Source organism: Taeniopygia guttata, chromosome 7, assembly GCF_048771995.1.
Source record: "Taeniopygia guttata chromosome 7, bTaeGut7.mat, whole genome shotgun sequence".
Lineage (NCBI taxonomy): Eukaryota > Metazoa > Chordata > Aves > Passeriformes > Estrildidae > Taeniopygia > Taeniopygia guttata.
This window is the reverse complement of record NC_133032.1, coordinates 13,282,368-13,302,739: the sequence shown is the minus strand read 5'-3', so window position 1 is coordinate 13,302,739 and position 20,372 is coordinate 13,282,368. Positions and strand designations below refer to the sequence as shown.

Genomic DNA, 20,372 nt, shown 5'->3' with positions numbered 1-20,372 from the left:
ATCACTGATATTCTTCCCTGAATATGCACATCTAACACCACTTAATGGTAATGGGACATTCATTCGCTGCCCAAGGAGAGAATGGCCCTCCAACTTATCAAATTCTATCTTTTAACTCATTTCAACAAACACCTGTTTGGGTTTTTTCTGGGACAACAGTCTGATGTAATCTTGAAGAAGTATGATCACAACTCTTTCTTTTAAATTACATGCAAATAAATAAATAAGTCTATCACTTATGTTGTATTAGTCAGTATGAATCACAAACTTGGCATACAATATATATTCCTGCATCCAGCTGCGAGTAATGCCTCTTGAATACTAATTAGACACTCACATATACGAGGACATAAACTAAATCTGATTTTTTTCTAGTATTTGCATTTCCTTAGCACCTAAGAGCTCTTACAACCAAGGCAGGAGCCCCATCATTCCAGTGTGTGTACAAACACATGCAGTCACACACTGAGGAGAACCAAGACAACCCGAAAAGTTTCTCCTAATTTACATACAGGTAGCCAAGAACAAGGTCAGAAACGAATAGAATAATGAAAATGTCATGGACTGACACTCCATCAGCTTATGTAACTGTAAAATTCTACATGCTTCTTGGTGAAGGAATTTACCAATCTTTAATTTAAAATACTAGAGGAATGTAGAAGAAATAGTTGAGAGTGAAATAGTGGTTAAATAGTGGTACTTTGTTGCCACTAAGATCCTAAAATTGTGTAGCTCTGTGGAATTGTCACTTACCAATTTGCCAAAAACACTTTACAGCTCAAAAAATAATTATGTGAAATAATTACGTGAATAATGTGTAAAAATAATGAAGCAAATATTTTAGATAATACATTAATTCACCTGTAGGGCAGAACATTATTGCTCTTGTTTTCCTATTGCTGTTAAAAACACAATGGCTATTTATTTAAGAATATGAATATGAAAAAATATGAAAAATCTTGATCTTTCTGTCAGTTTTGGAGCTTGACGGCTCTGGGAGAAAAGGCTACACCTGAGTACCAGGTATATACCAATTGTATATGCTGTAGGGAACTGATATGTGATACTGTCATATATGTTGATTTGCTAATATTTATATGTATGTTTATACATATGTAATATCTCTTTACCTTTCTTTCAGCAGCAGGCTTTTTTTGAGCAATGTAAAGGTGATTTTCTCTATCATCTCCTCTACTTTCATTTAAGAACTGCTACAAGTTCTGGAATGCTTTTGTTTCTCAATGTGTAAATCACCACCATTGTTTTCACTGGGAATCTTTTCCGATCTCCAGCTCAGGTTTTTTTTTTTGTTTTTTTTTTTTTTTTGGTTATCTGGTCATAATAATTGCCTTCAAGCTCATGCAAATGGTTATGTGCAGGAATGCTGGACAGATGTACTTTTGCAGTTAAAATGAATTTGTGCCCTTTTTTACATGGGAGTGAAACTTTCATACAGAGGATTAATAGACAAAAATATGTAACTTTAATAATTAACCAACTGCTTCACCAGCCTTGGTTCTGGGGTTCTTTTTTGCATTTCTCCTGTAAAAATCAGACATTTTGTTTGCTTTTTAGGAAGAACATTTATAGTCATGGATAGAATATTAACAATCATAAATTGGCTTCTGCTGGAATAAATATTAAGTTTTATGTAAATGATGACTAATATTGCATCTGCAGAAATAAGGAATCTTAAATTAACACATTTTGGTATTCATTTCAGAGGCAAGGTAAGGTAAAACTGAGACCCGAATATCCCAAACTTTGAGACTGTTTAAACTTTGTTGATAGTCTAGAAGGATTCAAGTGATTATTGCCACTAAACAAGCCTGGCCTTTGAGAATAGTTAGTTTTGAATTGGAAATATTGTTTTCCGATATCTTCTTAATTCTTCCATAAAGCTTGTTTCTATTGTTATAATTTTAAGAAAATAAGGTGACCAGAAATGAACAAAAACACTTAAATCTATGAAAACAGCTAAACCAAAAGCAACTATGTTCCTTTCTGAACCTGTTGGGCAGCCAGCAATAGCACAGAGGGATACCACACTTATTAGCTGTACTCCTTCAGCTTGAGGTTTTCCAGGATTGTGCTGGTTCTGGTCTGTCTCTCCAGAAATGTGGCATGTAGGATTACTGTTAAGAAAGCCCAGATGAGCCTCATGTTGGATGGGGAGAAGAAGGCTACTTCTAAATATTTTAATTGCTTCACTTTGGCTGTGAGTAAAAGGCTTACAAAGGGCATTTCTTATCAGCAACTACAGCCTCAAAGCATGTCAATCTGTTTTACCTTGTCAGTGAGCGAAAGGGCTTATGCACAACCCAATTTTACATTGACTAAGTCCATTGTTCTGTTGCCATTTCTATTTTTCTCTGAGGTTATACAATTTCAAAATTATTTTGTATATATTTGATTTCTTCTATTTTCCATAGACCAGCCAGGTGATTTGTCAGCAATTCACTAGGAAGAAGGAAGGTAGCAGTAACTGCTCTCTGGGGTGGGCTGTGATAAGAAGCAAGGGTTGGATTAAATTCTGCAGTGATTGACCCCAGAAAGTTCAGCCTCTTGCTTCAAGACCATTTCTTTTACACAGTCAAAAAGACACCACCCTTTCAAAACAGCAGAAAAATGCAGAGCTTTTAGTTGTGTTTGTGTACTCATGCCAGGTATTTCCATATTGGAAATGCTCTGGGGCACAGGTGTCTTGGTTGACTGGTTGGTTTCCGTAATCAGGAAAGTGAAATAAAACCACTTAAATTAGCCAGTCAGTCAGAACTATCTTTATATAGCTCAAATAGCTCCAAATATTTGGAGAGAACTTTTATCAGTCGCTTCACTTAAAAATAATGTGTAAGGCAACCATGATTAGTTTATGGATATTTTGTTAGTAGGAGAAACTAAATTCAGCAGATAAAATATGCATTACAAATTATTCCCCCAGGATTCAATTCAGAATGCTATTATATTTCAAAATTCTGGACTGTACTTATATCTTTGTTTGGCTGATCATGAGACAGACACATAACAAAGCACTTTGTGTAAGCATGTTTCCTAGAGCTTTGCCCGTGTAAGCCCAATGCTTAGCAGCTGTTCTTTCATGTTGTTTCCAGCCAACCTGATACAACTTACTTTTCCTCAAAAAGGTGGCTTCTTTCATAATGCATAAGTCATAAAGAATTTTGTGGCTCTCTTCTGGACTCAAGAGGGAGATTATTCCAGCTACCTATATCTAAAGTCTGTGCTCAAGTGCAGAGGTCAGAAAATTCTCCAGCCAAGAGCTAATACAGCTTATTGTGCCTTCTGAGATTTCTGGTTTAGGAATACACTTCTTGCAATGCGACTGTGTGGCCATAGAAAGAAATAGACCTATTCTGCCACATTTGAAAGGTAGCATCCTTTGTCTAGCTCCTAAATTGTAACACGAGTATATAGTTAAGTGCTCAGCTTGTCCTTTTTTCTAGATCTATATCCTGTAGGGCATTGAACTGAAGTTACTTGTGTCTCAGATCAAAGTCATTTCACTTAGAAATTCAGGTTGAGCTTGAAGGCACAGTCTCTTAAGTGAAGGTCAATGGTTTCTCCATTATAGCACCCAACCTCAAATTATTTTTGCAATTAGTAATATTTATATCTGTTTTTATAGTGTAAAAGAATAAAGAAAGGATAGTCAGCATTTTCAAGAAATACAAGTTAAAGGTGTCCTATCATTTAAAATGATATATCATGTTAGAAAGGAAACTTAAAAGCTGGCATATGCAATCTAAAATTAAATACAGATTTTGAATTTCAGGCTGCGAAGCTAAAAAGATCAAAGGAAACTCTTTACAGTTCTTCAGAATTTGGTATTATACTTCCCAGGAGGTCATTTACTCCCATAATTTAGTCTGACTTATTTTGGCTTGAGTTCCATTAAAAGTATGTAGGAAAGAGAGGGTCTCTTTTTACTTTAATTTTTAACTGCAACCTGTCAGTTAAAGGAGAAAAAAAAAAAAAAAAAAGAGAGAGAGAGAAAAAAGAGTGTCTGGAAGAGGATGATCTACAGAAGTACTAATAGCTTTCAAATCTTTTGACTTTTTGAGCCTCATATGGCTAGAAACTTATCTGGAAAGATTGTATTTTAACCCTTTTGACTGTTCTTGGACATAATGTGTGCTTTTATTTAAAGGGAACTTATTCACTGCCCTTGAACATATTCTGTCATTTCCACAATAACATCTCCCTTGACAGCAATGCCTTGACTTGTTGGACAAAATAATAGAAGGATCCAAAGTTTAAGGTTCCTAAAGGCAAACATCAAAAGAACACCTTTGTTAAGTCAGACAGGTATCCAGAAGTTTACCTACTGTCTGGAGAAACCCAAAAATGAGCAGGATACCTGCTGTGATGTGAAGGCAGTGCTGATAGGGCTGAACAGACTAAAACAGAGTTTCACTTCACTAGATTTTGGGAGCAAGAAAAGCAAGAGTAGTTTGGAAAAGATGAGAAAAATTAGAAATAGCTTTTGCCTTTTAGAAAAGATATGATACAGTTCTGAGGTCACTATTTATTTTACCTATACCAATTTCCACAAACAAGATATCAAAAAACAAGATATAGGAGACACAAGTACTTTATCTTCTAAGAACAGATTAAGACTGCCTGGTGGAAGCAGTAGAGGTGGTAGCAAGATTCTCTATGCTGAAATAGGAAGTCATTTTACCCCTCAGTACCGCCCCTTTTTCCACTGAGGGAGGTGAAGAGGCTGAATTTTCCAACAGGAGAATTTTCCTTCTGCAGGAGATTGGCCTTGGCCAGGCTTAAGGCTGGGGAATGAAGCAGTGGGATCCAGACTGTGAAAGGGTTTTCCTGTTTGACTTTCAGGCTTTCCACTGGTCCGGAAGAGAGCCCACCAAAACCACCTAAAAGCTGTATGAACTCGTTACTTTGCTATATTGTAGGATGTGTTTGCAGAAAGATTCATGTAGAAAATTCTCTCTTAGGATTTTTGTTCAATCATGCTATATGTTTGTGTATATGCATACGTACATACATACATATATATGTGTATATATATAGGTTTTTTGCTTCTCTTTTTTTGACCACATGATTTCATTTTGTCATTTTACCCTGCAGCAGCTATTTTGTACCCAGTTCAGTGGGATGCACACATTGGTTGGTGACTCTTTTGTTCTCCCCCTCTCTCCTTGTTGGTTTTCATTTACCTTCTAAATTGTTGCAACTAGATGTTTTTGAGTGGTTTTGTTCCCCCATCTCTTAAATGCATTATGGCAAATAAAACTACAAAAAACAAGTTATCTTGGACCTTAAAGACATGATGGACTAGTCTTGTCTCTGGCACTTGGGAAATCTGGGGCTCTTGCTGTTCCATTAGAGTAGACTAATGATGGTCTAGTGTATACTAATAATTTCCCAGCAAGATACGTGCTTGAAAATATCTTCCCATATAATTAATGCCTCTGAAAAATAGCTTGTTTCCTTCTGACAGAACCAAATGGATTAGAAATGTTACAAATGCTCTTTTTTTTTTCTTTTTTTTTTTTTTTTCTGTAAAAGGAGTAGTGGCAGCAAAGAGGTTAATTCTCCTCTTTTCATGAAGGTATCTTCTTAGAAGAGAAGTGATTAAAGGAGGTTTTTTTTGGCATAAAAGTGTTTTTCTAATCTTGTTGAAGTACCTAAAATGTGTTTGAAGAGACAGATAAAAGCATAGACTTCTTATTTAATGAGTTACCAGTTATATGTACCAGTGTTTATTTTGCTTCTGTCATTGAAACATATTTTCTTAAAATGGTTTTTCACCACAGTCAATAAGTAATAATGATAAAAATTATTTAGAATACATTTCAGCATTAAGTACAAAAGAACAGCTCTCTCCTGAACTTCTACAACTGCATAAACCAAGTCAGAAATAAACTCTCAATTTTAAAGAACATTCTGACAAAATCAGAATTTGAGTTGCAATTTCTCAGCAAGTTACTTACTAGATTGAGGGTATCCAGAAAAAATCAACCTATTCCTGCCAACTGTGGTGCTAAAATGGTTATACTGATATAACAATGCCAGAAATCTGATTCTGTCGCCTTGCCTTTCCCTTTCCCTTTCCCTTTCCCTTTCCCTTTCCCTTTCCCTTTCCCTTTCCCTTTCCCTTTCCCTTTCCCTTTCCCTTTTCCCTCTTCTCTTTATGGTGGGGTAAATTATTTTCTTTATTTCGATATCAAATAATTAAACCTGGTTGAAAATTATTTACATTAAAAGAGCCATGACTTAAATTAAGTCACAGATGATAGAATCCCCCTGCCTTCCACATTAGAAGGAAGAAAAAACCTCACTTCAGTAAAGGAAATGTCTAGCTAAAAAGGCTAGCATTGTCCCATACTGCAAGTGTTCTCTGCTGGTATTGGATCATTCAGGGGAAAATTAGGTGCAATCCTAGGTTGTTTATTGAACTTAAGGCATACATGTGAAATGACAGGTCTCTGTTCTCACAAAGGTATCGACTGCTTCTATCATCATAGGACTTCCCACTATGCTTTACCACTGGGGAAGGAAGAGATCCAAAGCAGAGAAAGAAAAGCTGTCTGAGCGCATGCAGAACTTCCCTGAACAGCAGTGGCTTTTTGTACTTCTACCATGTATTAGAAAAGCCATTATGACTAAAAAATCATCTAAAGGCAGAGCTGATATAAGCAAAATGAGTCTTACCTGTGACCTCTGAGGATCCAGCTCTCCACTAAGCAGCATCATTCCCTTGAACCCTGTCTGCAAAGTCCTGTCTGCATCGGGGCATCTAAACAGGCTGACCTTCATGGAGCACACAATAGACTGATGGATTAAAATGGCCATGAGGAAACTTCACTGCACCATGGAATCTGGTGGACTTGAAAATAAATTAGTCAGTGTGGCATGTTAGGAAAAGTTCTAATTGTGCATAGTTCCCAGAGAAGTAGTTAGGCCTTACATTAAATCTGTTCCTGTCAGTGATTGAGATTATTCTCCATGTTAAATATTTCTTTTTTACTATTCCTCTGTCCTCTTCATCTAAACCTGTCTGCCCTCTCTTTCCCCAGAAATTGCAAGAATTGGAAGGCGCAGCGGTCCAGCTTCAGTATCCATTGAGATCAAATCTAAAGAAATGGACCTATCTCTATTCAAAATGAATTTCCTTTATACAAAAACCACAAAGGAAACTGAAGCTACATTTCTAAATACTGAAAAGCAAAGAATAAAAGGTGACTTTTCCCTTAAAGTGTTCTATGTCAACGTCATTTAGTGCTTTGGCAAATCCCAGGATATTCTAGGAGGACTAGTTTAGGCTAGCAAGCCATGCATGTACCTTTTCATTAGCCCCTTATTTTCAAACAGAGGCCTGCAGAAATTCCAGTGCTCTGAACCCTCACAGGGGGATGGAGCAAACAGAAAAGATCTTGTTAAAACTGTCCTTCTCCAAAGACTACCTTTTTTTCTTTTCTTTTTTTTTATTTTTTTTATTTTTTTAATTTTTTTACTTCTTTTTAAGTACTCTTCTGTGGGGAAAGTGAAATTAAGTTTCACTGAATATGTCCTCACCATGCCAGCTTCCAGCATTTTTCTGTGTTGGGCAATGGCACCAGTCAGTCGTGGCATTTTCTCCTATTTGTCTCTGGTAGGGTGCATGAAAAGCTGCTGAAATGGCAGATGAAATGACCTACGTGCATGGACAGATTTTGTGAGATCAGACTCTGTATGTGCTAAGGCTTCTTCTCTTCCTGTGTAAACCCATGATTAACTATCATTTCTATACAGTTACACAGAAGCAGCGCTTGCACAAGGCCAGTACTTTGCTCTGGCATGCTGCTTTCTGTCACTTGTGCCTCGATGTGGAATCTTTTACTTAGGAGCACCTGGAATATCACTCTTCCATCCCCAGCAATTCCTCTCTGCTATGTACTATTTGCTTTCTTTTCAAGCGTCTCTGATTATTGACTTTTTTCTCTCTTGTCACTTTTTAATTCTTTATTAAAACAGTCTTTATAATCCTTTATTTTCTGCCTTACAAACAGTCCTTTTTTTGTTTTGTTTTTTTCTTATGGATTTTTTCCTTTTAAAATTTTGCTTACCTCTGGGTAAGCTAATAGATCTTTAGCTTATGCGCTTTCTATTCATAACATTGGATCCCCTTCTTTGCTCTTCAAATTTCTACCAAAAACTGTTTCAATATATTTTTAAAAATATTTGGTTGGGTTTGGAACTGCATGTGGATGATTTATTACAGAAATTACAGGCAAATAATAGTGATATTGAGATTGCAACATTATGCAAGCAGAGTGACATAATTCGAGCCAATCAATAAGGGTTAATGAAAGCTAGATCTCATCAGAATAACTTGATATCTTTTGATGAAAACCTTAGGATGTTATACATATATAGGGAGAAATTATATTTTTTATATGCAGCGTTCTGATTTGATTTCAACCAACAGTTTATTACAAAATGTGAATATTACAAAATCGATGTACGGTACTTATTAAATTGGTTAAACATGATGCTGGATTCAAAATGTAGTTGGAAATGCTGGATCATCCACTGAGTACAAACACTTCTAGGGTGATATGTTACTGTATTTGGTATCTTAATTCATGACATGGGAGAAAAGAGTCACAGTAAGTTGTAGGAAACACTGAGGCTGTGAATAGAGAATATAAATAAGATATGAAGGAATAATGAAAACTGTTACGGGGTGCTTTGTTTGCAATTAAATGGAACACAATCAAACTATGCATTTCAGTGACTGTAAAACCATACACTGAGGAAAAACGAAGGGGGGGGGGCACTTAAAGGTGATTGAACTTATCATAGAAAAAAATTACACTGAAAGGACTGGCAGTGAAAAATGGTTTTGTGTAAACTTTTAGTGTGACCATGAAGCCAAAAGATCCTGCCTTAACCTGGTGAAAAAACAAAAGGACTACAAGTAGGAATCTCTTTTGCTTCTATGGTCAGTAGTGGTATCTCCTGAAATACTGCATGTTATGCCAGAAATCATACTTGCAGAGATAATAACAGAGGAGTCTGAAAAGAGACAGGAATCTCCTTGAAGGCCAAATAATCTGCTGTCTGTTGAGAAACCTGGAAAGCACTGCCTGTCAGTTTGTCAACCTAAACTTTAAGGGCTGATTTATTTGCATTCTATAAGCATGTATACAAAAAGAGATATGTGGTAATATGTACCTCTTCATTCCAGTTAATTAAAACCAACAATATTTAGTGAATCCAAAGGACTGCACAAAGTCTTGATTGAAAAAAATTATACATTTGCCCTGTTGAGTATCTTTAATCATTGGAACAATTTACGCAAAACAGTGGTAATTTTTCCATCACTGAAAATTTAGACATTGGAGCTGGCTTTTTTCTTCTGAGAGAAAGGAAAGATTGAGCAAAACTGTATTTGAAGAACTCCTGTGGTATACAGGAGGTCAGACAAGATGTTTAGATGTTCCCTTCTGTTTTCACAGTCTATGAATCTAAGCAGGTACTAGCTCAGAGAATTTATCATCTTGTCTTCTATGGGATTACTCATATACCTTGAGTTGAACAGGTGTTTAAGTGCTTTGCTGGATCAGGGCCAAGCAGAGCTGGTATCATGCCATTTCTGTGCCCCTTTTGCAGCTGTGGCAGAGCAGGACTTGAGGCTGGTGTGGTACCAGCGGTCACGCTGCTCCAAGTAATTGGCTTACAAAACGGTGCAGATTAAATGCTGCAACCAGGACTAATTTTGAAAAGAAGGGAATACTGGACTGCATGTGGACCTCCTAATACATAAAAATTACAGCTGTGTGGCTCAAGTGATGCATGGAAGGGGTTTTTGGAGTCCCATCACAATATTAGTCTGGGATATTGTTATAAACATATCAGTTTTGCAGGGACACACCACTCCAAGGTTAGAGTTATCTTCAAATAAATGGTACACACAGTAGAAGACCATTCTAATTACTTTCTCAACTGGTGTAGTTGCTCTAATATTACATACTTGTGTGGGCAAACTCATAGGGATCTACATTAGTGATTGTGGCTTTATTTTGTTTGTTAGTTTTCTCAATACCTATCCTATGCAATAACTAATTTAATGACCTGAATTACATCCAGAGATGTAGGATTATGTCTGGGCAAAGGAGGCCTAAGCATTTTTCACAATTGATCTGGTTTTGGTATAGCAGATCAATGCTAAGTTATGAAAGGAAAGCTGTATGGAATTAAAGGACATAATCTTATGCACCATCTTATTGTTTGTTTTTTTTTTATCTGACAACTTTTTTACTACTCTCTTTATGCTCAAAGTTGCTACTGCCTAAAAAATGCTTTCTTTTTCCTGTATCTCTCCATATTTCTCCATCCCTCTATTTATTTTTGGACAATGTGCTAATGCAGAAGATCTCGTCCCCATGTCCTGCAACTTTTCTATAACAGCTTGCTGTTCACTATGGGTTTTATTTGGCTAGACCTCCCCAAAATATAATATACATATATTTGTACAAGAGATACATCGAAGTGATATGTTAATACTGTGTGAGGAGATAAATCTTTTCTCCTGTCATCGTTGTTCCTACTGACAGTAGTAGCTGATTTAAATATTTTTGGAAATTAAATCCGGAACTATTACAGTTCCAACTTTTCCCAGCTTTTGCAAAATACAATTGGGAATTTGAATTTGGTTAGATTCAGAATTCTGTAAGGTACGGCTTGGCCAAAATGCTGATATGAAATGCTTACATGAAAATATGCCAGACCACACCAACCCCAGTGACAGTGCTTGGTACCTCAGGAAACGCCCAGCCAACAGGATTGGGTCACCTTCTCTGTCTGCTGTTTCTCCAGGTGAAGTAGGGGAGCTAGAAATGCACAGCCCAGAAAGTCTCTTAAGTGAGTGGAGCATTTATACTGTGTTTTCCAAAAGGTGCCTCGTGTGCAGCCAGTCTCAGCACACACAGCGTGTTCTGGGGCTTAGGAAGCTTGTCTAACCCTCACTGTGCTCTAACAATGCTGCCCTTCCACAGCTCCTCGGGGGAGCAGAGGAAGCCAGCTTGTCTCAGGGCAGTCTGCTCCAGCATCACCTCAGGCATGAGGCTCAGAGCTGAAAGGCCAGAAACAACTCTGCCTCTTCAAAGTGCCCATCTCTTTCAGAGTCATGTCAAGCACAGCCTTACAGGACACAGGGGTCTGTGATTTTAAAACAGGCATTCTTATGCATATCCCATTCCATAAAATCTTTGGATAATTTTATTTTGTTTAAAAGCCCTTAAGCATCTTCCTTGATAGATCTGTATGTAAACTGCAATTATGCATGCATACATTAAGCAGTAAATGAAAACAAAAGGCATTTAACGTTAATTACTCTAGAAAGTCCCTATATTGTGATCACACACAGCACCACTATTGCTGCCCAGCTAGATATCCCACTTTCGTGCAAACAACAGAACCAAATTGAATTACATAAAAAGAAGCTACATACTGACTCCCAGCAGTATGTTTTGACAAAACACTTTGTCTACTTAAATGATTTCAGAAGCTGTAGTCAAAAGCCTTGACTGCAAATAATGGGTTCATAAAACCTATCTTTAAAATTTTACCTGACAGTAATGCTGTGCAAATACCTGCACTTCTAGTTCACCTTCTCCACTTGTTTACATCAGGATTTTAATAGAGTGGCTGTCACAGAACAACAGCTAAAGGCCACTGTTTGATAAGTTACTGTAAAAATAGACTGCTTAAAATGAGAATTTCCTCCTAAATTCAGTCATCACAAAAAGGTGGTGGGTAGGAAAACATTGAAGAGAGACAGTTTCTAGGAGGACTGCAATAAAGTCTTTTCAAGTTCAGTGACATTCTAACCTGCAATGACTTTGCAAGAAACTACATTTCCCACCTGTCTTCAGTTTTACTGAGAAACGACAAAAATAAAAGGAGAACAGGAAAAGTCAGGAGAGATAGATAGATAGATAGATAGATAGATAGATAGATAGATAGATAGATAGATTTTTTTTTTTTGGATTAGCTCAGTTCACTTAGCATCCATACATAATATTTGAAGAATTCATTGACTATATCACCACCTGAAGAAAGGAATTAAAGAATGTTTACCTTTATGTCTAAATTTTTACCTGAAGAGCAAAGAACTAACCAAAGATCTTCTGTCAGACAGTGCCCTACCATTCTGCTGCTGGCTTTCCCCATTCATAATATCTCTGCATCAGCATTAGGGTTAGGGGTTAGGGTTAGGGTTATGCATTTTTACCTTGAAAAAGTCAGTATATGACACTGCAAAGACTTTAATATTTATTTACACCCAAACCAATAATAATAACTTCATAGCTCGGTGTTTTTTCCTCCCCTACTTACGTTTTCTGTGAACCCATGCAGTTGCTGCATGGGATTGGACCCACACCCAGGGCTTTGGATAGTACTGACCTTGCAGTGCAAAAAGCGCAGAACTGGTTTGAGAAACCACTCTGTGCATTGGGGTCCCTGAGGCTATGAGTCCCTTCTGTCCTCTTGCCTCCCCAGGCTGCAGAATGCCCCTGTCAAGGAGAGAGACACCTGTGTTCACCTTCCTCTCTTTACCTTATCAATATACCTAATGTTAACTGCACAAAATAACTCCACTTTTTTCTTGCATTCTAAGAGATGCTGAAGATATGCATTGGATATTGTGCTTAGATCATGCTCATGCTCTCAAATTCCTTTCTGGACAATCCTAAAATGCCTATAAATTGTCAGCACAGTTATTATTAAATATTTTTTGACTTCCAGCAGTGACTTCCAGCAAAGACAGTAAAAAACTCCGGTGTTAAGAGAACACTCAATGTTTGCTGTAGAAAGAACTATTTCTGGTTAGGACCCTATGAAGACATATTGCTGCCTTTTAGTTTTCTCTTTTCTTGCTTCATTCAATTCCCTGTCACACGTTTTTTGTCTTTTATTATTATAATTATTACTTTTTTTCATAGTAAAAACACAGTAACTAGTCTGGATTATTTTTGAGACATTCACTCTTCTGGCCACTACTTTTAAGGTTCCAGAGTATAAGAGTGTAACTTTTACTCATTTGCTGAATGCAAGCCATCTTCCCAGGAAAGAGGATCTTAGATATAGATCTGATTTTTCTTTTTTTCCTTTTTTTTTTTTTCTTCCTAAAAGTGCTTTTTAAAAAAGAAGGATATTTAAGTCTAGTCATACTCAAAGATTCTGAGAAATCAACTCATCTTATATGCTATGGGAAGGAATTTAAGGGTATGGCCCCAAAACCTGTGCTCTGACCATCAGTCAAAAGCTCTGCTTCTTATGGTAAGTTGTTTATAAACCAACATTATCTGAGAGATGTGTAAGGAAAATTAAGATTGCATATTGATGGAAAAAATGTAAAATACTTTAAAATATAGGAGATGGGGTGATGGAGAGTGACCCCAGTCACCTATTATTTGTGTAATTTTAATTACTCTCTCTTTAATTTAAGCAGCTGACACACACTTTCAGTGGTGTTCAGAAAGTTAATAGGGCAGCTGAGTAAGGATTTTAAGGTCATATTCTTGTCCTTTGGCGCTTATTTTATTTATTAGCTGCTGCATTAATATTCTTACAATTACAGAAATGATCGTTTATGTATATAATGCATTTACAATAGTATACAATTATGAATATTGTAATATCTATCTTTTAATGTATCTTCTTATCCTTGATTCTTTAGCACTGGACTCACAAAATACAACAGCATTTAGATCAAGCTGCTTCTTTCCTTAAATTATTTTTTAATTATGGTATGTAGTCATCAGTTTGCTGACAACAATTTTCCTTGATGTCACTCTTTCTCTGATTCCACCCCTCCTGTCTGAAATTAAAATATTGACATAAATAGTTTTGCATGAGCAGTGGAAAATTCAAAGAGGCATTTAAAGCAGAGGAGCTTCTACATTTATTGCTTCTATATACATGCATTTGTCTGTGTTTTCCAGGTGCATAAATGGTAATTTAAGCAAAACTAGTGTATTGTCTCATCCATGCCTTGTGTGTAGATGAAAGATGACACTTACCTGCAGTTAATTTTTTAATTAAAAATCCCCCTGTTTTGCATTACAAAACTAGAGAAAATCTGATGGTTCTGGGCCTTTTTATTTTTATTGGTGAAAGGAATGGGGATTATTAGACTACCAGTGTACATAAAATGGACTGCTCATTTCTATAAACTCTTCATCCATTTGTCTGCTCCCTTCTTTATGCAGCTCAATTCCTCTTGATCAGTGAGAAAACAGAGGTAAAAAAAGGATCATGGAAGTGTCTGGAGACCTTGCTGCAAGTCACAGCAATGGTGTTTAAAAATTAAAGGCAGGCAAGGAAAGCATCCTCCAAGCACTTGGTTGTCAAGCTGGAGATGGTGATGTTCTATACTCAGGAAGAAATGATGGTGACGTGCAGTTCTGGGGCAGCTCTGCTGAGCCTCTTGCAGAAGGGACAGGGGATGCTGCCAAGTTGCTGCCCAAGTAATTTTTCTTATGGAGACATCTCTGCACATTTCTGCCCCTCCAGACAGGTCCTGTTCACCCTGTACTTGGCCAGGCATGCCACATGCGAAGGAGAACCCCTGCTCCCAGCACATCCAGCAGAGATGTGCTCCATACAATACCAGACCTCTTGCCCCTGAGGCTGGTGTTCCCAATATAAGGCACACTAGTGAAATTGGTCAGAAAAATTAAAACTGGAATCATGACTGTTAAAGTATTTCTTGTAATTCATTGTGTGTTTTCATGGGTACTGGGGTTTTTCTACTGAATAGGCACAAATCATTGCATTTCTATTCAAGAGGTTATCTTATGATAGACCTTGCAAAGCCTTGTAGGTTTTATAAATAACAGCGTGTATGTGATGTAGTGACACACACCAGTAAGTATTCTCTGTTTTAAATTCATTACAATGAATCGATCTCATAATGTTAACAAATCTTTTCACATATCCTCCTGAAATGTCTATTTGACTTAAACAGCAAGGTTTAGACACTGAGCAATGGCTAATGAGATCATGGTCACCATTAGGATCTGAAGAGTTATTGAGATATGAGGGGGAGTATGTTTTCCTGTTGTCAATAAATGTTGTAAATCCTAAATCAGACAACACTGCAGTAATATCAAGACATAGAAATCTAAAGGTGGCATAAAAAGTCAAGAGCGGGAAGGGGACAAGCAACTAAGAGTCAGAACTGTTTAGTACTTCACAGAATGTGTATGTGCGGTCAAGGCAAATTTCAAATATGATGTATTGTCATCCTTCTATATTGGCTTGCACAACTGAGTGAAAATTCAATCTTCAGTCCATAATACAGATAGGCCTGTGGAAACACTCATCATTTTAATTCCAACATGCTAATACTCCCTTTGTAAATATAGATTTCTCAATTAAATTGAAGTAATTTGATCAAAGAACAAGTCTCACAGGTGAAAGCAAAGGTTTCAGTAATAACAGCCTCAGCTTTTCATTGTTGGAGAAGTCTTTTCCACTGAAGGGTGCCTGGCTGAGGCTTAGAGCTGTGCATGACTTTTGACTCAAAAGCACTCCAAAATGTAAATGTTTCAGTGGGAAAGCCATGAAACAGGCCACAACTTGGCTATGCTATTGAGAGTGCACCCCTATAACCCATAGAGTTAAATTCCTGAGGCCCTCTTGGAGCTAGCACAGTGATATGAAGCTCTGATGTTTTTTCTAGGATCTCCTTTGATGAAGCTTGTGCCAATTTCTAAGAAATTTCCAGACCCACAGACTATTTTAAGGGATAGGACAAAATATGAGTCTCCAGTCAAAGAATTGGAATCATAAGTGCATGAAAGGACCACATGTTAATACAACCCACTTAGCCTTATTTACTTACAGTATTTTATATTTTTAACTACTAGATATTTGTAAAAAGTCACCATCTCTATTGGCATTTGACAAAGGACATAGTTAAATGGACCTGGCATTTTCTTATTCATGTTGTTGAGGTACTTGAATTAAGGTTCAGTCATCATATGATACCATGCATTTTATGGATTAAAAAAGACCTAATTCCCATGTAGACAAAAAGATCTAATATTTCTTCCTGAGAAGTTTGACTTCATTATTTTTTATAATTACAAAAATATTTTTGCTAACTCCTCAGTGATGACCTCAATTTTAGTGCTTTGTTTCACACATGTATGTGCCTTGCTTGCACATATGTTTATATATGCACTTCCTGGAATACATGAAAATTTTATTTCAATTACATTTTTATCTGAATTGTACTACATAATTTACTCACTTTCTTTAGTTTGTTCATTTTTAGGCCATAAATATTATTACCCCACAGAGATTTGTTTCTGCTTCCTTTAGTTAATTAAACACACCATTGGATTTATCTTGTGCTACCACCAGGAGGGCACAAAAAGTGAAATACTGTATCACTAGATGATTCATTCATTAGCATAAAATAATCAGGGCTTTTGAATGTCTGCACTTCAATGTCTCAGGTTTGGGTTTTGTGATTGCATCTAGGAAGAAGCAGCACCAGTAAAGGCATAAAGGAGAGAACAGAGAAAGAAATACAGAGATAAAGAAAAAGGGGAAGGAGAGAAGGAAGGAGAGAAGGAAGGAAGGAAGGAAGGAAGGAAGGAAGGAAGGAAGGAAGGAAGGAAGGAAGGAAGGAAGGAAGGAAGGAAGGAAGGAAGGAAGGAAGGAAGGAAGGAAGGAAGGAAGGAAGGAAGGAAGGAAGGAAGGAAGGAAGGAAGGAAGGAAGGAAGGAAGGAAGGAAGGAAGGAAGGAAGGAAGGAAGGAAGGAAGGAAGGAAGGAAGGAAGGAAGGAAGGAAGGAAGGAAGGAAGGAAGGAAGGAAGGAAGGAAGGAAGGAAGGAAGGAAGGAAGGAAGGAAGGAAGGAAGGAAGGAAGGAAGGAAGGAAGGAAGGAAGGAAGGAAGGAAGGAAGGAAGGAAGGAAGGAAGGAAGGAAGGAAGGAAGGACAGCTGTTAAAATCAGCAGGTTTGCTTAAAAAAAAGAAACATGGAATTTGACATAAAAGGGAAGTCCACAAGCTTGCCTGGAGGCAAGATCTAACTGGCACCTAGAACATTACAAAGGAGTAATCTAAATTCCTTACTCTGCTACTAACAGAGATTGAATAATTACAAACCCATTCTTTCTATAAAATCTTTCTTCCTTTGGGGGACACAAATCCTAGACTACCATATGGTGGTCCTGACAAATATTTCTACTGATTCTACCTAATGTTTATCTATGCAAAGTAACGTTCTTTTTCCAAAAAAAAGAACAATGCCCTGGGATAACATACATAAATATATAATGACACATGCAGATATTTAATGCATCTTGCACCTGCTTGGAGAGACCTTGTCACAGAATGTCAGAGAACACAGTTTTCTTCAGAGGCTGCTCACTGTCCCCCCTACTCCCCTGGGATCACAGTCTGATTTGCCTTCATCCTGGGACGTAAGGCTGCTGTTTGCTCAGACTTGGTGGAAGACTTTGGATCACCTGTAGAGAGAGCACGTGCCTAGGCATTACCTTGGGCCTCCTTCAAAACCCTTCTCCCTAGGTATTTCTCCACCTTTTCTCTCAGTTTTTCACGATTGTATAAAAAATTAATAGGACTCTGATCCATATTGCCTTTTCTCCCTAATTGCATCAGAATGGAGGAAGGTGAAGCAATGATATAAGAGGGGAGGCTGAGGCTCCCTGCCCAAACTAGGGAAATCCACTTACAGAGAGGACCCCTCTGTGTACAGACATAGTTGATGTGACCTATTTCTGGGACCTTTTTTCCCATTTTTGGGAGAAACACTATTAATTCATTCTTTCTTTCTGAGGAATAAAATAAGAACCCAGACACATTGATTATTAATCATTCATCTGGGGACTCTCCTCCCTCTTGACCAATGACATAATCTTCAGTGAACAATATGTATACTGCAATTGACATTTGCACAAAAAAATCAGGTTATATTGTATGCATCTGCACTAATAAAAATAGTCATCTTTCAAATCCTCCTTTTCAAAGTCTCACTGAACAGACTTCAATATCTATGTAGTATTTATTCTGACCTTCACCTCTCTGATCTTCCTGCACTGAGGAACTGTACAGCAATACAATAAAATAGAAGCATACTTTATTAAAATACACATTTAGACTTCAGTCTTCAGAAGCTCTAAAGTTAGGTGTTCAGGAACCATTGCATCCATTTGGAGGTTCAGCCTCTTTAAGCTTCACAGGAATGCCAAATATAAATGTCACTCTGAAAGTCTGCTGCATAATTATCTTCCAAACAGCAACACTGATGTGTCGTGCGATTGCAGTAACTCAACAATTCATCCCAAACTGAGTCTACACTTCTGCTTGTTTAAGATCCCTATTTTTGATCTCATAGGTGATGTAATTCTATCTGTTGTAGTGTCAGAGTCATAGACAAAGATCAGTCACTCCTACTTGCAGATGAGTCACTCTTTCAGCATGTCCTACTTCCAGATTTTTTTTTTTCTTTATTTTGCTTTGGTTTGAGGGAGAATGAGGATGTATAATAGTTTCTGTTGGAACTCAAAATGTCCCTCAGACAGTTTCAGAGGTTCCAGGCCTTGGTCAGAAGCATTTTTAGACCCTGGCAGGCAGCTGGAAACAGCTGTGATTTTGAGTTTGAGCCATGGAATGAATTACCAACTTTGAAGGTGGAACAAGCAGTCACAGAGGGTTAGATGGTATAGTAGAAGCAGTTACAAAGTAGAGGGGAAAATTTTTTAGTATTGTACAGGGAGGTTTTAGCACCTGTACAGGGGGGTTTTTGCTTTGTACATGGGGGTCAGAAGTTCTAAGATGGAGGAAAGTGGGTTGATCCTGTTCTTCCTCCTTCTTCTTCCTTACCTCCATGTTCTTGGTGATGTTGGCACTCACAGATTGGTTTAGAGTAGAAAAGCACCTTGTAACATAGGTAGTAGGTATTGGGGAAAAACTGTAAACATGGAACACATAATATATCATATACAAGATAGCAGCAGCCCTGGGCGGGGGGAGAGAAGAAGAAGACACCAGAGAAGATGTCAGGGTGTGTGTGTCTCTGCTTGAGCTGCTGAGCAAACCTCAGTAGCCAGAGAAGACAATCTTTTAGATAATTTACAATAAACTGCCTTGAGACCAAACAACAAGAGGCTGCTGAGTTTTCTTTGGAAGTATGGGTTGGAGGAGAGACTTTGCCACCACACGGGACCCCTGAACCAGGCCAGGGGTTCCCACAAGTTTCTACTTCAATTGCATAAGCTCTAGTTTTCAGTCATAAAAGATATCCAGATGCATATGAACATTTGAGCAATTGGGAGACAGATATGTTCACTATTGTTAGATTAGCTTATGCAGAGATTCTGTTTTGGTTTTAGCAATTGTAATGAAAAACATCCAGGCTTAGAGCAAGCAATTAGCTCATGGAAATTCAGGCTTTTGTGAAATTAGCTGCTAGATATAAATCTCAGTATTCATGTTAAAATAATAATGCTTAATTTGTGTTCAGGTGTGCTAAATAAAGCAAGGATCTTTGAGGCTGATGGAGTAATCATGGAGAAAGCAACATGAGCTATGATGAAGGGCAGTGGGAAATAGAACACTTCTGATACTGGGAAGGGCTCTGAGCCATTAGTGTGTATTTTTGTAAGTGTGGTAACTGCAGGAATCACAATAGACAGTGCTGCATTTTGTTTTTAAAATAGCATCTTTAAAAGAATGTTTTTGCAGAAATGAACTCTATTTTAAAGATATTCTCTTGGATGATGAATCATCGAGTGCTGTAACTTTAACCAGTTTCTGACTCCGTGTAGAAACAAATGTTGAAATGTATGAGAAAATATTAGTCCTAATGATTTTTCTTGGAAAATATTGCTCATATAGTAATTTTAATTAAGGAATAATTTAGAACTTTTATATTTGCATTCCCAATGTCAAACTCTTTTGTTCTCACACTTACACCTCTGTTATTAATGTTAGCCATGGTTTGCAAAAGAGGAAAAGCTAGTTATCAATGAATAATTCAGGCTCCATAACTGTCAGACCTCATTATTTTAAATAAGGCCTGGTAGTTTCAGTTGTAACTGGCTAATTGCATCATTTAAACTTAAACTGTTAGAATATTTCATATAATTAACAATTTTTAAAACTTTTAATACATTCAAAACTACTGTAGTACATAGGGCAATTTCCTTTAAATCAGGCTGAAAGAACAAAGAGACATTTGAGTTGTGATACAAGTCCTCAAGTTGTTAAAATAAAAAGAAGAAAAACTGTGGTGAAATTGATGTATCCAGTAGTTAAAACAAAACCCTATCATTAGAACAAAATAATGTAAGATACTTT

At 37.2% G+C, this 20,372-nt stretch overlaps 1 long non-coding RNA gene across 5 annotated transcripts in view; it reads left to right on the top strand.

Moving 5' to 3' along the window:
- LOC115495950 (uncharacterized) overlaps positions 1 to 20,372 on the top strand; it is a 67,519-nt gene that overhangs the window by 37,015 nt on the left and 10,132 nt on the right. The window contains exon 7 of one of the 5 annotated variants that reach the window (XR_012056971.1): positions 6,488 to 8,519. The exons of the other annotated variants lie outside the window; for them this stretch is intronic. This is a non-coding gene — a long non-coding RNA (uncharacterized lncRNA). Of the gene's footprint in view, positions 1 to 6,487; positions 8,520 to 20,372 lie in introns of those variants that run through there. 5 annotated transcript variants of the gene reach the window in all.